Below are 4,933 nucleotides of genomic sequence, written 5' to 3' on the forward strand. Positions count from 1 at the left end.
GGAGCAGGGGATGCCTTGGCGGGGCGGGGGATATGAGCTCGGGGGAGGCGCTGCCCCATGCGGCACCTGGGGCAGATGAACTCGGTTATGCCGGGGGGCACGGTGTGAAGGCCGCGGCAGCCGGGGCAGCGGAACTGTAGGTCCGAGGTGGGGGCGGCCGCCGGAGAAGGAGAAGCGCCGCTGCCGGCCATCGCAGGAAAGAGCCGAGGATTTTGGTAGCGGAGGGTTTCTACCGCGGTAAAACGAGAAGTTTGGGTTTGGGTGCGCTTCGGTACACACCAATAAACCTACACGCACGGATATTTACGGTACACACCACCCAAGAAATTAAATACAGAAGGGTATTCTGGACCTTCAACATTTTGAATTCATATTAGGTGATTACTCCTAGATCCATTGTACATGGCCGGTCCAATCCCAGATCCTATCTCTATCCCAGATTCATAGTACTCCCTCCGTTTAAGTGTATAAGTCATCTTATAAAAATTAAATAATCCCAAAACAATTAACCGTGGTGCATTAATTTCTACCTCGTTTTTTGTTTCTTGACATATCAACCAATAAGAGATGAAGGGTGTGCATGCTTTTAATGACTTGAGACTACTAAACATGACATGCAGTGGTTAGTTCATTGCATGCAATGCTATTAATTAGCAAATAAATATTAAGGTCTCTCATTTTTCCCTCCTCCTTGGTCAAGGTGCACAACCTAAGATGACTTACTCACCTAGACGGATGGAGTATGATTTTTCTATCACGCATATTAGAGTTAGCTGAAGTCAAATTTGTAAAGTTTAATCAAATTTATAAAAAAAATAATATAAATATTTACCATAACAAATTTATATGATGTGGAAGTACATTCAACAATGACTCTAATGATATTGATTTGTTATTATTTATGTTAATATATTTTTATAAACTTTGCCAAAGTTTGCAAAGTTTGACTTTGACCAAAACTAATATGCGAAGTAAATAAAAACGAAGAGAGTACTCTGCCGTGCGTCTATGTTCATCATCCGTCCTGAGATTCGTGCAACATCTTTTTTATTTTTCGTTGTCCAAAAAGAAGGCATTTTGATTTTTGCTAAAACTTATCTTGTTCTTTTGAAAAAATTATTCCATCTCTTAATAAAATGTAGCAATAGTAAAGATTATTGAAGGTAACAAAATAATCAGGCCCGTGTCCGCGTCTCAGCCGCACAACTACACCGCACGGGCGAAGTCAATGCATCCACCTAACTTGGACCAGCATGGCCGCGTCTGGCATTCTCCGGTGTGCTCATCCTTTTTAATGCAAGCGTGTGCGCGCGTGTGCCCTCGCTCCCTCGTCGGCGACAACGGACACTAGCGAGCTCGCCATGGGTTTCTTCAACCAGGGAAATGGCAAGCTCGATGCCGGCGTCAGCTCATCCCTCGCGCCGCCTAAGCTTCCGCCGCCGCCTGAGGACCCCTATGCGCTCGTTCCGTGTGCGGCAAGGGGTTGCCGGCCGCTGAACCGGCTCTACATCCCCGTGCACCGCACACGGTACCACTGATATTACTTCCCGCCGCTGCCGTGGTCGGACGTCAACCTCCCCCAAGGTAGCACCTTGACCCTGCTACGTCTTCAGCTTGCGTTGGTTTTCCTTAAAAAGGAAAGGGTGATGCAGAAATAGCAGTGTAAGTATCTCCCTCAGTTTTTGAGAACCAAGGTATCAATCCAGTAGGAGGCTCCTCACAAGTCCCACGCATCTACACAAACAAATAAGAACTCGCAACCAACGCAATAAAGGGGTTGTCAATCCCTTCACGACCACTTGCGAAAGTGAGATCTGATGGAGATAATATGATAAGATAAATATATTTTTGGTATTTTATGATATAGATTGGAAAAGTAAAAGATGCAAATAAAAGTAGATTGAAAGCTTATATGATAAGAGGTAGACCCGGGGGCCATAGGTTTCACTAGTGGCTTCTCTCAAGATAGCATAATTATTATGGTGGGTGAACAAATTACTGTCGAGCAATTGATATAAAAGCGAATAATTATGAGATTATCTAGGCATTATCATGTATATAGGCATCACGTCTGTGCCAAGTAGATCGACTCCTGCCTGCATCTACTACTATTACTCCACACATCGACCGACTCCTGCCTGCATCTAGAGTATTAAGTTCATAAAGAACAGAGTAACACATTAAGCAAGATGACATGATGTAGAGGGATAAACTCATGCAATATGATATAAACCCCCATCTTTTTATCCTCGATGGCAACAATACAATACGTGCCTTGCTGCCCTGCTGTCACTGGGAAAGGACACCGCAAGATTGAACCCAAAGCTAAGCACTTCTCCCATTGCAAGAAAGATCAATCTAGTAGGCCAAACCAAACTAATAATTCGAAGAGACTTGTAAAGATAACTTAATCACACATAAAAGAATTCAAAGGAGATTCAAATATTTCTCATAGATAAACTTGATCATAAACCCACAATTCATCGGATCTCGACAAACACACCGTAAAAAGAGTTACATCGAATAGATCTCCAAGAAGACCAAGCAGAACTTTGTATTGAGATTCAAAGAGAGAAAAGAAGCCATCTAGTTAATAACTATGGACCCGAAGGTCTGTGGTAAACTACTCACAACTCATCGGAGAGGCCTTGAAAATGATGTAGAGGCCCTCCATGATCGATTCCCCCTCCGGCGGAGCGCCGGTGAAGGTTTCAAGATGGGATCTCGCGGATACAGAAGGTTACGACGGTGGAAATAGTTTTTCGTGGTCGCTTTTGATGTTTTCGGGGTACATGAGTATATGTAGGAGGAAGAAGTACGTCGGTGGACGATCGAGGGGCCCACAGGGGTGGGGGGCGCGCCAGGCACCCTCGTGGCCGCCTCGCTAGTTTCTTGACTTCCACTCCAAGTCCTCTGGATCACGTTTATTCCAAAAAGATCGCTCCCGAAGGTTTCATTCCGTTTGGACTCCGTTTGATATTCCTTCTCTTCGAAACACTAAAATAGGCAAAAAAAACAGCAATTCAGGTTGGGCCTCCAGTTAGTAGGTTAGTCCTAAAAATGATATAAAAGTATAGAGTAAAGCCCATAAACACCCAAAACGGGTAGTATAATAGCATAGAACAATAAAAAATTATAGATACGTTGGAGACGTATCAAGCATCCCCAAGCTTAATTCCTGCTCGTCCTCGAGTAGGTAAATGATAAAAACATAATTTTTGATGTGGAATGCTACCTAGCATAATTCTCAATGTAATTTCTTTATTGTGGCATGATTGTTCAGATCCAAATAATTCAAGATAAAAGCTTATAAAACATAAAAATAATAATATTTGAAGCATACTAACAAATAATCATGTCTTATATAAATAGCATAGTCAAAGAAAGTTTATCCCTACAAAATCATATAGTTAGGCCATACTTCATTTTGATTACACAAAAAATCCTCCCATCATGCACAACCCCGATGACGAGCCGAGCAATTGGTTCATATTTTTGAACGCGCTTCAGCCTTTTCAACTTTTACGCAATACATGAGCGCAAACCATGGACATAGCACTATGGTGGTATATGGTGGTGGTTGTGAGGACAAAAAGGGAGAAGATAGTCTCACATCAACTAGGCGTATCAACAGGCTATGGAGATGCCCATTAATAGATATCAATGTGAGTGAGTAGGGATTGTCATGTAACAGATGCACTATATATATATATATATATATATATATATATATATATATATATATATATATATAAAAGCTCAACAAAAGAAACTAACTGGGTGTGCATCCAACTTGCTTTCTCACAAAGACCTAGGGCGTTTGAGGAAGCTCATCATTGGAATATACGAGCCAAGTTCTATAATGAAAAATTTCTAATAGTATATGAAAGTGACAACATATGAGACTCTCTATCATGAAGATCATGGAGCTATTTTGAAGCACAAGTGTGGAAAAGAGATAGTTGCATTGTCCCTTCTCTTTTTCCTCTTTTTTTTATTTGGTGGGCTTCTTTGGCCCCCTTTTTATGGGCTTCTTTGGCCTCTTTTTATGGGCTTCTTTGGCGTCTTTTATTTTTATAAAGTCCGAAGTCTCATCCCGACTTGTGGGGGAATCATAGTCTTCATCATCCTTTCCTCACTTGGGACAATGCTCTAATAATGAAGATCATCACACTTTTATTGATTTACAACTTAAGAATTACAACTCAATACTTAGAACAAAATATGACTATGTGAATGCCTCCGGTGGTGTACCGGGATATGCAATGAATCAAGAGTGACATGTATGAAAAATTAAGAAGGTGGCCTTGCCACAAATATGATGTCAACTACATCACTACTAGGGAAAAGCCTATACACAGAGGTATAGCAGTAGCACAGGCTAAAATAGGGCGCTACTGCTAATTTGTAGTAGCGCGTTCGCGCAAAGCGCACTATAGCTTAAACTATAGCAGTAGCGCATGTTCAGAAACAAGCGCTACCACTATAATTTCCACCGTGTTGGCGATAGGCTACGAGTAGTAGTAGCGATTTCGAGCGAAGTGCGCTACCACTATGCTCGTTGTTGCATCACGTTTCCTGCGTACAACGCTACTACTAAGAAAGAAAAGAAAAATGAAAAAAATATAAAAATAAATGAAAATGATAGAAGTAGGAAACAGAGAAATGAAAAAAAAAGAAAATGTAAGATAAACAAAAGAAATTACTGCTTCCTATAGCGCATTTACGAAACAACGCTACTGCTAGTTCGACTAAACGACACGCGGGCTCAAAATTTTGCTAAGTCCTCTCCTTTCCCCCCACTCCCCCAGCCCTGTTCCCCCAACTCCCCTGTCGCCGCTGCCCGAGCCTGCCCTCACCGCCGCCGCCCGCCCTCAACCTCAGCGTCGCCGCCCGCCGCCGCTCTCGACCTCACCGCCGCCGCCCTCAACCT

This window comes from Triticum dicoccoides, chromosome 2B (genome assembly GCF_002162155.2).
Source record: "Triticum dicoccoides isolate Atlit2015 ecotype Zavitan chromosome 2B, WEW_v2.0, whole genome shotgun sequence".
Lineage (NCBI taxonomy): Eukaryota > Viridiplantae > Streptophyta > Magnoliopsida > Poales > Poaceae > Triticum > Triticum dicoccoides.